The following is a 12055-nucleotide window of genomic DNA, read 5'->3' on the forward strand; positions in this document are numbered from 1 at the left end:
TCAAAGGCAGGTAACTGTATCTTGTCACCACCCCAGCCTGAATCCTTGGTTCAGGGACCTTGCACAGAAGCACTTGGCTTGCAGGAAGTCTGCAGCATCAGTGGCTACTCAGAAATAACATCCCAATGGAGATATGGGCTCAAGCTCAGGAAATGCAAAACTCAGTGCAGATCCTGTCCTTGCTATTTGAGTGGTTGCATTGGCTACTTCCAAAACTGTTGATTAGGTAGAGCTTGGGAACCCTCTTGGCTCTGAAACTCAGCCATGCTACCTGACTGCTAGCCTGTCACCAGCGCCTTCTACTGTGTGCCAACCAGCCAATTTCAGGGCAAGGCTGGAGACTGTCCCCCCTGAGCAACTTGGTTGCAGCTATACTACTTTTACATTGCTATTTAGAAAGTATTTTTCCATACTCATTTTAATGACTCCAGTTCCTGATACTTAGTGTCTCTGATTCTATCTTATTAAGTTGTCATGGGTCAAACTGCACACAGCAAAAGAAAATTCAAAGTAAACAAGTCGTACAAGCAAGACTTTAAAACACATACATTACGCTCAATAAGTCTGCTCAACAGATATGGAGGATAATTGGAAAGCAGTGTTTTTCTGTGCTTTGTGTGACATTAATCTTCCCTAATAGGAGGCATTCATAGTCTAATTTTCTACCAATGTCCAGAATCCCATTATGGACAGAAAAAGCATTCATAGAGTATGATTCATCTCTTCTAAAACTGGTTGCATGAAATGTGCTTTAGTTGTGCTTCAGTTTTGCCTTCCTTATTAAATAATTTACTAACTAAATTATCATTGAGGTGTGGTGGTTATCAGCTGGTGATACCTGCCTATAGTTATAAGCATTCAAGCTAACTTAGCTAAATAAAGTTGGCCAAATAACACCTTCCTATGGGTTGCTGGAAGGCACACGACCATGTTCCCCAACTCCACCCATATATTACGCATTCCTCAGAAAATAGATGGCATTCAGAAATGCCATGACTAATTATTATCCTTAATATCAATACCTTTTCTTTTCGCACTTTTCTTTTTCCCTCTTTTCTTCTCTCTCCGCTGTGAGACACCCTTTTACATTCCTTTCCTGGTAAAAGTTTCAGTAAATGTATCAGCCTTCAAGTGCCACGTTTGCAGGCAAGTCTTCCTACACAGAGGTGCTGTTCATATTTTCTTTCTGTGCCTGCTGTGTTGTAGATCCTGTTAATCGTGTTCCCCAAAATGCAGTAATCTCATGGTATGGGATAAACTCTACCTTCTTTCTCAAGAGCTTATTTGCATTGCAGCATCTGTTTTAAAACTCACAAGATTTATTTATTTTTTTTTTTCCTGGATTTGTTCCTGTATTTGTGTGTTCTGTACCCAAAATAGAGTTCTTAGCTTGTGTATTAGGCAAAGGGAACATACATTCACTACTGTGAAAAAACATTACTGTTTTTGGAGGTTCTTCAGTTGTGTGCCTTCTATGACTTGTTTCTGTTGTCAGTGGGGGATGCTTGTGTAAGATGCTTTGCATTGTGTCACACTGTCTATAGCACTCCACATTCCTTTCCTGCCTGATGTAATACACAACTGTAAGAAGTACTCTGTAATATCTTTGCTGCTTGCTTCAATTTCTGAGCTGGAATGTCTGATGGTGTACTGGTGCATTTTGTGTGTAAGTACTTGCTTGTTAATACCTTTCTGCTTCATATGTATATTATTGATGTTAGTGAATATTTCTGTAATCTCTTCTGTATTTCTTTTGAGTCTCATCCTCTTGTGGTCTTAGTCATCATCATGTCACATTTGCCAGTGAAATAGGTATAACTGGGTTACTCATGTACAGAGCTGCCTCTGTGGGTTCCTGATTTCTCTCATAGAAAGCACTTATTTGTATAAGGTGTCTTTTTCTTGACAAAAAAGTAAGACTGAAACAGCATGAACAACCTATCTGGATTATTCCTCTGCTTCAGTGAACTTGCCACTTGAGAACCTCGCTCCTCTGATATCTCTGTCTTTTTGCCCAATACCATTTAGAAGTGAGCAGCTTCCTGGATTGCCAACCACTTAGCTGCTTCAGATCCTGCACAGATTAACACCATTAACTCCTTCCACTTAGTTCAGCTTCTTCAGCAGTTTCTGTTCTTTAAAGTCCTTGCAGAACACATTTCTGGCATTATCTTGCACAAAAGCCAGTGTTGGTTAATTTATCTCTGCTTGTACATTTGTATCTCAGTGATGCAGCTTACAGTGATGGAGGTCTGTGGGGAGATGCACTGGAAGGCCTGTTAACAGTCCACAGTTGCAGTAAGCAGGTCTGCACCCTGGCTTGTTCCTGTCTCAGGGCCCCAGCTCCTATACCTTCCACAGGGCCATGTACTGGGCTTCTGCATTGGCCTAGGAAAACATCAGCTGTTTTCTCACCTGGGATAGGCATAACATGCAGGGTGCTGGGCCAAGTCTGGCTTCTGCCACTGTAATTAGCATAGATGCAGAATGGCATAAACCGTGTATCTTAGAGAACTTAGTCTAGTGTGGCACCCAGATGTGAGTGGGGCTACCACAATCAGGGTAAAAATATTCTTGTACAGCAAGTGAGCAAAGCAGCCAGAATCATCTAAAATCTAAGCACAGAAACTGTAGTTTTCTAAGTTTCACACCATCAGCTGTGATTGCACATCAAGTCCTTGTCACGCACAAGAAGCAACAGTATATGGGTGGGATGCCTGCCCGGAAGAACTCTTTGGCATTGGCATACATGTTTGCTTCATGACTCTGTTTCTAAGTTTAAATAATTTTCAGTGATAAAAATGAGGGGATACAACATTTAGGTGGAACCACAGTAAATGATTGCTAAAATATGACAGATCATGTATAAAAGGCAAAAGTGGTCGTTGGAACACAGGAGGGGAAAGAGTAATTAGAAGTTTTCTTTTGGGGATTAGTAACTTCTGGTTTAATTGTGAGCTAACAGTAACATGACTAACCTCTATTCTAGAGGGAAAATTAGGGGATTAAGTGAGATAAACATGCCCAGGAAAAACAAATTTGGCTGTCAGACCTCTATCCTAGGGGAGGCACAGCTGCTGACTAAGCCAGTGTAGGGCAGAAGTGGAGTTGTGCTGGGACCGGAGTTCGCTGGAGGAGCTCTGCAAGTGGAGGAGCTTTGGGCTGGACTCTGGAAACTCCAAGTGGTGTGGGAAGAACTGTTGTGGTGCCAGCAGTTTTCTTTTGCTGAGGAAAAGACAAGCATTGCTTCCAGATGCTATTTCTCATGTCTAATAAAGCTCTGGCTAGTGATGATTGCATTTTGCATTTTCCAGCCTGTCTAACAAGCCAGAAAGGAGGCTCATGCTCTTTTTGCAGCCTATTTCCTTCCTTCCTTCCTTCCTTCCTTCCTTCCTTCCTTCCTTCCTTCCTTCCTTCCTTCCTTCCTTCCTTCCTTCCTTCCTTCCTTCCTGCCTGCCTGCCTGCCTGCCTGCCTGCCTGCCTGCCTTTTCTTCTTTTTCTTCCTTTTCTTTCTTTCTTTCTTTCTTTCTTTCTTTCTTTCTTTCTTTCTTTCTTTCTTTCTTTCTTTCTTTCTTTCTTTCTTTCTTTCTTTCTTTCTTTCTTTCTTTCTTTCTTTCTTTCTTTCTTTCTTTCTTTCTTTCTTTCTTTCTTTCTTTCTTTCTTTCTTTCTTTCTTTCTTTCTTTCTTTCTTTCTTTCCAGTTTCTAATGGAAAATTAAACACCTTAAAAATCATGTAGTAATTCAGTGACAGAAATTTGCAGGGAAGAAATTTTAACACTGCACTGGAGTTAGAGAGTTTTCTTCCTGGATTTTGAATGACAAAATTATAGAGCAGGAACATGAAATCAGATAAAAATGGCTTTTGTTTGTTTGTTTGTTTCAACAGTTAGCTGTAATATGTGATGAGGCAGAAATGATAAAAGACTTGTTTAAAACAGTAACTATTTCCATGGGAAGTGCTTTCATGTTTTCTGTATTGGACTTTCTTCCATGCTGTTCTTCTAGGAAGGAAGGCCAGCCTATGAGACGAATTAACCTGAGCAGCTGAGTTCAGGTTCAGCCAAGAACCCTAGCTACTTGAAATGTTCATATCCACAAAGAGAGGGTTTTGACTGCAAGCCTACATCTCAAATGGAGCTAAGATTGTGTGAAAATCTTCCTGCTGGAAACCAGGACTGGGCAAGTGGTTTTCTTTCTCACAGGAGAAACTGTGGAAATTAGAGCTGAAATATACTTCTGAAATAGGAAATCAGTCAGATCATAGATATGTAAGCTGGAGCTAGATGAACAGATTGAACTGTATAATCCTTTAACATCAGTGACCAAAAGAGTTCTTTAGAAGCAGACTAAAGACTGCGCTGGGAACAGTTTAAAACTTGAGGGCAGGTGGCAGAAGAGGTGGGGAGCTACTGGATGAAGCTTTTCCAAAGAAGTCCTCTTTGCTGTAAGCTGAGTTACCCACTGTGACATCTGGCAGCCCAGTCATGGCAGTAGGCAGCTCCAGCTGTGCTGAGTGCCTGCACATGTAAGCAGCTGCCCATAGGGGCACAGGCCAGCTCTGTACTGTGTCTACACAGTAGCCGTCACATATCTGGGAAAAGTCTGCCTAGCTTTGCACAGAGCAGCTGATTTAGACCTACCCAATAACAGCAGCACATTCTAATCATTTTGCACACATGAAGCTCTGTATAGAAGGTTCGTTGCAGACTCTACTCATACAAATTCTATTGAAAAACAAATGCGGTCTGTAGCAGAAGACTCTTGGGATTGCCTTTTGTCTTAGAAACCCTTAACTGATATCCTAATTTTGGATGAGGATATGCACAGGACTATGATCTGTCCCTGCCTCTCTATCCTCTTCTGGTCAGGACTCCCCCAGTTCTTCCCAGTCCCAGTGCTGCACTGCACTCTGTTTTGCTGTGAGAAATGAGACAGATTTCATTACACAAAGCTAAAATGCTACTTTGCACCTGTAGAACCACAACAGATAGTTGTGTGCATATTTCGTGTCACTGCTGTATCCAGGAAGCTTAATCATGAACCTGGGTGAGGGAGGGTAACCCCCCAGGCAGCTACCGTGCAGACACAGGACTGGGCTCTGCCTTACAAGACTTATTGCTGGGAGATGAGATGAGAAACAATAAATGGATATTTACTCTAATCTGATATCATCCTGTACTTAATCTATTGTTATCTGGTACAGTGTACAGGAAGCTGAACGTTGTCTAAAGCCTGTGAAATCGCCAAGAATTGGACAACTACTTAAACTACTTTTTTGTTTGTTTACACTTCTACTGCCTAAATATAACAGACAAGTTTATCAAAGTTGTTTTTATAGTAGTTAATTTATTGAGAATTGCTCATCAGAAATTACTATTGAAAAGCAACAGACAGTATAGAGTATGAGTCAAAATTAATATCCAGCCCTCAAAAACTTGCCTTTTATTTTGTGATAATCTGTATGAGTACCCTTAATTTTTAAGATAAGCAAATGACGAGTTTCAAAGATAGGGACAGAAACAAAATTCTCTTTAAAACGCATGATTCATCCATATTCAGGAGCTTACTTTATAACAATATGATAACACAACCTTCACTGAATGGAGATACACTCTAAGCAGAGAAGAAAAGCAAGTAGCTCAAATGACTGCGTGGTCATGGTCAAATAGAAGAGACAAAGCCACCGCAACAAATTCACTGTATTCCTTATAAAACAACAACTACAACAGCAAAACAACAAGGAACCTCCAGATTTTTAAGAGAAGAAATGTGCTCAGAAAGAAAAGCACACATTTGTCTTGATTATTTCTTTGTACTTCAGCATCTCTTTTGTTAGAGGATTGTTTGAAGTTGGGAAAAAAAAAAATTTGGTGCCATCAAGTGGAAATACTCTGCATTGCTGAGCTGCTGAAACGACAGCGCAGGGATTTCACTAGATGCAGTAGCAATATATCAAGTTGTACTGGAAATTGTTTTTTTCCTAATTGCTTATGTAACTTGCTGTCGTTAAGTTGGCAAGAAATCTTGCTTGTTGGCGTATTTTAGGAAGTAACATCTTTCCCTGTTACAGAAGGCAAAAATCTTGTGGGCTTTTGGTAAAATACACAGATGTCTGTCACTGTGTAGACTATTCCTTTCTGACTGCCTTCCCTACAATTCACATTCCTTTCCAGTTCTAAGTTTCTCACAGCAAACACTTCTAGACATGGTCACCTCACTCTTGCACAGCTCCCTGGAGCAGCTGAAGCAGAACATCTGGGTTTCACCTTTGTCCTGGGAGCTCCTTACTTTTGGACAGAGCTCAATGGAGTATGGTGTGCCTTGGAGACAGTGACGCTCCCTGCTGACACAGCAGCTCGCTTGCTGGCTGCCTATCCAATCCCCCAGCTTTGTTCCAGGGAGGAATTACATGGGATAAACCCCATCCTGCCAGAAAGGACAGTCGCACACCTTAGAGACAGTCTCTTGTGATTTTAAGTCCTGTGCCCCTTAATATACACATCTGCTACTGTCTTGAGGCTTGTTTTTCAATATAAACATGCCTTGGTCAACCTAAACGTTTCAGGACTTTGTGTTATTTTTACTGAGTTTTACCATGATTATCCCGCGTTTCAGAAACAGATATTTATTACTTTAAAACTACATTAAAAGCAGTTATGTATAAGCAGAATTGGATTTCTTTTGAAATATCGGTAATAGCTCAGAATAAAAGAAGCATTTTCATTATTGCTGAACTGAAATTCCTCAGTTTGAATGGAAATATCCAAATGTTTGAATATTGCTAAGTGCAATATTGAAAACAATCACCGCTTCAAACACTTCTAATTAATTCTAATCTCTGGCAAAGTTCTCTCCTGAAGCTTTATGACATGCAGTCAGATTTAGACCAAAATACTGTATATTATCCTGCTCTGGGAAATAACCAGGAAGCTATGAAAAACTCTAGTGAATAGATGACGTGTTTTTATCCCCTTAGGAGCACAGTGAAAGCATCAGACTTGTAAATAAAATACCACTGATGCTTTTGTCAATGTAAGGTATGATATCTGTTGGGTTGCTTTTTGTTTGTTTGTTTCGTTAACATTTATTTATTTTTTTTATTTCTCAGAGATCTTTAAGGATGCTGTAAATTTATAAACTATTCTGCGTGAAGCCTAGAAACTAAGTGACAGCTCTGCATCATGATGCTCTGTATGCATTCCTGGCACACTCCTGTGCCTCCTGCCACAGCCCGCGCTGTCTCTCCATGGCAGTGGGAAGAGGGATGCCTGGGATTGTTTGCCCTGATTCTGCTCTGGGACCTTAGGCAAAGGTCATTCTCAGAGGGTGGGGTTATTTGTACACACTTAAATGGTTGTAGAACCTCACTGCATTGCAAAGTGGTGAAAAGGGTATAACTGTAACTGAGAACTGGACCCCCTGGATCTCAAGGCAAAAGAATGACTGCAATTGAAATAGTAATTTGCTTATGCTTTTTCAAGTCTTGTAGCCAGAGGAGAGACTAAGTATAATACAAAGATGCATATTTTAGGAAAAAGTGCAGATGAGAGATGGCCAAATGCTTCAAGGTTCTCACATGAGATATATTTAACTATGTATTTATCATATATCTTTGCTTCCAGTGCCCTGCCTCTTGAATCTCTAAGGATTTTGCTGTGAGGAAAGTGAGTAGCAGTTTTTTGTGCATATGGAAACTAACATGTAAACTGTAAGACCTCGCATCAGAAAAACAGTGTGCTCTTGCTAAAAGGAACAGTTTGTTATTTAGTTATTTGGAAATGTGACTTGATTTCTAATATTTGAGAGAGAGAAAATGTTTCTATAATTAGAGTACTAGTATTTTCTTACTTTGTTGCTTTGATCAGCAACAAATTGAACTGCATCATCTGCCTTGATTGTGATTGTTTATTAAAATCTCTTTTAGTAGAAAAAGAATTCTCTTTTAAGTCAGTTAATACACACTGCTGCTCTCTTCTTGATGTTCCTGACAGCTGGACCCCTCCTTGTATTTTGCTGGATAGTGTGAGAGCTGTTAGCAATTGGAACTCTGCATCAATGTTAAAGCAATACCTTGGTTCAAAGACTTTATTATTGCTTACATCATATTTAAGTTGTGACCTAAAGACAGCATTATTTAATTATAATATTCTGCTTCTCAATGATAAAATTATAAACATATTAATTTTCAGATTAAAAATGTACTCTGGATCAGACTATTTAGATCATTGTTTAGAACTGCTATTTCTATTTTAGGTGTTCTTTCTGTCCAGTAATTGAAATCAAGGTAATGGTTTAGTGGTAGACTTTTGTTGCTATGGAACTATTCATTATCTTATGATAAGGGATGTGCAGAGCAGAGACAAAATGATTGCATTTTATAAACATGATATGAAGCTTTTAATCCTTACACTCTTACTGAACAATTTATGTGGCACACTGGTTTCCAATACATTTTTTTATACTCCAAATATGTGTGTTCTGGATGTATTTTAATGCTTTCATGAAGATGAAGATGTAGGGCATGAGTGTGCATGTACACATGTATGTGCCTATATGGATTTAAAATGTATTCGTGTGTATGTGGTGGCTGTATAATTTCTCACATTGTGCTTTTAGACATACCAGAGTTTAATTCTAAATGCTGCCTATTACATAGAAAGACAATGTGCCTTGCTTATATGATATTTAATGGGTTATGTATGGGGTACAAAAGTACTTTTAAAAGGGTAGCATTAAAGAAGCATTTTATGCGCCAGGTGCCTAGGTGAATTCTTGGGTAGATGGAATTGGCTCGAAGGAAAAGGAACCAGATTCTAAGACTGACATAATAAAATTCAGAAAAAGGGAAAATCTTTATGGCATTAGATTTTGTAATCTAGGTCCTGGTTGTCGTCCTTATATTCCCTCAGTGGAGAGCTGCTTATGATCTGTGCTGTACTCTTCTAGATGGTGAAGTGAAAGGAATCTCCATAACTACGTGGATGGGAAAGCAGAGCAGGCGCTGTCCCATTTACAAGATGATTCAATCTTTTACCCCAGTGTACCACGGTTTAGAGCCAATTATCATACAAGAACACTACATGTTTTGGAGAAGAACAAGGGAAAAAGAGATTTCAGTGCAAATCTGCATAACAAATTTGGAGGTGGAAAGTTCATGCTGTGTAGAAAGAAGAAGAGATTAGTATGACTTCTTTATTTGTTTATGTCAGTGCCTACCTCAGCTTGAAAATATCTCTGGGAAATAAAAGCAGGCTTTAGGGCAGTGCAAGGAGGAAGCAGTAGAATGATGGGGATAAGATCTCTTTGGGGAAAACGCTGAGAGCCTTTAGGGGATAATGAAGGAGCTATTCATCAGAAAGACAGGCCCATTCCTGGAGAAGGTGTGTGATCTGAAATGGAACTTGCATTCCAGCTGCTGTACCGTAAAGACGCCAACCTTGAGACAGAAGAGTTTTAGCGCAAGAAATGACTGCCAAAACTAGCAAGGCCAGTTGGGAATCTCCTTGGGTAGAGAGAGAACATGCGCAGAAAAGACAAATTATGAAAAGTGGTCTGTGTAGACATTGCACAGGACAGACCAGGTTGGATGGATTCACCAAATTTAAACTTGAGCAATTTAGAATTTACTCATTTTCATTGACTTTTTCTTTCTATCACCACCCTCTTACAGATGAGGCTAAGAAACCCACTTTCAAATGAAGGTGGATGGGGTTTCTAATAACCTTAGCCTTTGTTACTTACAATTTTTGCTTTTAGAACTTATGTTCAGTATGGTGAGGGATTGATGTTTACAAGGAAAGGGGAGAAAGCTGTGAAACAAAAGTATTTTTTCCAACTGTTAATATCATGAAAGTTGAAAGTATTTATATTTGAATCAAATTTTATTGCACATTTAATCTCTTACTGCTTCTAGAAAATGAGTGGGTGCAATAGAATGCTGTTAGCGTGGAGATTTGTCCTCTATAATTTTACAATGAAGGTGATTCCATTAAATTCATTATGATCCTGATCTGCCTGTGACAGGGGGACTAAAACTCCCTGCAGTTCCTTTTCTCCTTTGGTTCTTTTCATAAACAGGAGGGAGAGGTATGAATGAGGATGATATTTCATCATTTTTAGGTCTATCAGATCTTTTTTTTTAGTAGGTCAATTCTGCTGGACTATACAGACCTTAGAGGAAACAAAGACAGCAAAGAAGAAATTCCCAAGACAAATCTGTCACTCCTTAAAGAAGCACTATTAATAGAACTACATGTTGTGAAACTGCAATTATCATGCTTACATTCCACAAAGCAGGTCTGTTTTCTCACTCCTCCTTCACAGTGCTAGAGCTGAAGATCAGAATGACATAAACTTGATATTTACCTCTTCTGCAGTGAGGGTCAGGTAGCAGATGCTGGAGATGACATTTTGACCACAAGAAGAGAATCGTCGTCAGAGGCTGAGCCTCCCTGCTGGAGATGCGAGCATCTGCCTGCACATAAGTTAGTAAAACCTGAGAAAACATTGTTTAATTAGATATGAGTCTTTGTAACCAATCTATGCTCGCTACTGACCTTTGCAGGAATAAACCACATGTTACATTTAGAAAATCAGTTTTCACTTTAAACAACCATAGACAACCATAAACAAGTTTTGTTGGTAGGCCAAAATGCGATTCTCATGTTACAGGAAAGCTGCACTTCCAAAAGTGAGGGGAGGTGTGAAAGGAGTGCCCTCTTCCCTTTAGGACCCGAAGGTAGGCTTAATTACATGCAATAGATAATATCTTTTTTGAATTTAAAGTGCTTTTGGTCTTGAAGAAGAATTTTGATCAAAATAAAGGAAAATCTGGTGATAAGTGGATCCTGAACTCCGCTCTTCACTAAGCACAGGCTGACAACCACAATAGTATTATTTACATGTATAAAAAGGAAAACACACCCTGGTATTTTTCTTTCAGGACTCAGGAAAAAAAGGAAGCACATATAGCTCATGATATACCACTTCGTCCTTAATATCCTTTTTAGGTTTTTTCTTTCAGTGTACCATAGAACTAAGGAATGCAAAAAAAGCTCATTAGGTCACGTCCTGACTTTTACCTTTAGCTTCTTGTGATGTGAGAATTTCCTTTCCTATCTAACCATAGTCCGGTTACAGCTGAGCCACTGAACATAACCCAAAACTAGATTTTATTAAAGAGTAATTTCTGCGTTTCAATTTGCACACAAACTGAGTCAAAGTAGATCCTCCTTCAAACAAATGCTTCAACTAATCTTTTCCAAGCATTGCCTTGTTGTGACATCCAGAAATCAGAGGATATTTGAGAGCAGACTGCCCCTTGGGTGTACTGTCACCGTGATCACATGCAGGAACGTGTTGGTGAGTTAGATTAGGGATAGCTGGTTGTTATTTTTGGGTACAATTTTAGTTCCAACCTGTGCTTCAGGACCTGCTCCAACAGGTACTTAATGATGAATCTGAACCCTGGGATAATGAGGCAACAGTCTAAGATGAATTCTCATCTTCTTCATCAGCAGTAGTGGCTTATGCAGATACCTTCTTTGCCTCCCACCTCTGTCCCACCTCTGTCCCTGCACACACCCTCAGTTGCTTAGGGTGCTCCCTGCTGCAAATATGAAAAGTAACCTCATTAAGAAACTAGATTCTTTTATCTCTATTTTTTTTTTTTTCCTTAGCCAGTTCAGTTCTGTTTCACTGCACAACCAGAGTTGGCTGTACCAGCCTCGACCCTGTCCGTATATGTTACATACATCTCACCATTTTCACAGGTTTGCTGAAAGTATGTTTGAATCACATCTGATTTAAGAGATCCATAAAGAATTAATGTTTGGATTAAAAAAAAAATAAAATAGAAGTCAACAAGTCCTGAACTGCTGTTTCAATGTTGATCTGAATGTGAATCAGGAGCCGAAACATAATTTTTGTGTCAGTTCTCCCAGTTTTGAGAAGGGAACAATACATATTCTCATGCTGCCAAGCTGATAAAGGCAGTGTTACAAAACAGAAAGTGCTAAGTAAGTAGAAAAGGCTATTGTTTTTTGTTGCAGCTTT

The sequence above is a fragment of the Excalfactoria chinensis genome, chromosome 1, assembly GCF_039878825.1.
Source record: "Excalfactoria chinensis isolate bCotChi1 chromosome 1, bCotChi1.hap2, whole genome shotgun sequence".
Taxonomy (NCBI): domain Eukaryota; kingdom Metazoa; phylum Chordata; class Aves; order Galliformes; family Phasianidae; genus Excalfactoria; species Excalfactoria chinensis.